Source organism: Fulmarus glacialis, unplaced genomic scaffold, assembly GCF_000690835.1.
Source record: "Fulmarus glacialis isolate BGI_N327 unplaced genomic scaffold, ASM69083v1 scaffold18080, whole genome shotgun sequence".
In the NCBI taxonomy this organism is placed as follows: domain Eukaryota; kingdom Metazoa; phylum Chordata; class Aves; order Procellariiformes; family Procellariidae; genus Fulmarus; species Fulmarus glacialis.
The window spans coordinates 31,569-32,128 of NW_009188522.1; positions in this window are offsets into that span (position 1 = coordinate 31,569).

The window sequence follows — 560 nt, forward strand, 5'->3', positions numbered from 1 at the left end:
TTTTGGGAGAAAAAAAAAAAAAAAAAAAAAAAGAAAAGAAAAAAACTTATTTTCTCAAGACTTTTTGTACTGAAGACAAATTTTTTTGAATCTTTCTTAGCTAAAACAACATTTTTCCCTGGAACACATCTGAACTCTGCAGCAGTAGTTTGTGGTTTTAAAAACAAACCAACAACGAACCTGAGGGACAGTAGAGTACAAAGAATATATTTTTGTTATGGCTGGACTCATAACCAGTCTTTTTCTTGGTTTTTTTTCCTTGTGTGCGTTGGGGAGGTCGGGGGAAGCGGGTGGTCTTTTGGCTGTTCACCAAAGGATGCCCTACTCATGCCTCCAATAGGTTTTTTTTTTTTTTAAATTAATGAAAATATGTAATATTGATAGTTATTATTTACTGAGGCAGATGGTAAACATTTTCCCTATTCTGGTTTTTCTTCATGTCACTGCAAAAAAACACAACAACAACAAAACAAAAAAATCCACAGGAGAATCTTTTCCTAAAACCGGAGGACAAAAGGGGTTAATGTTGCTTTAAAAATACATTACATATATAAATATAT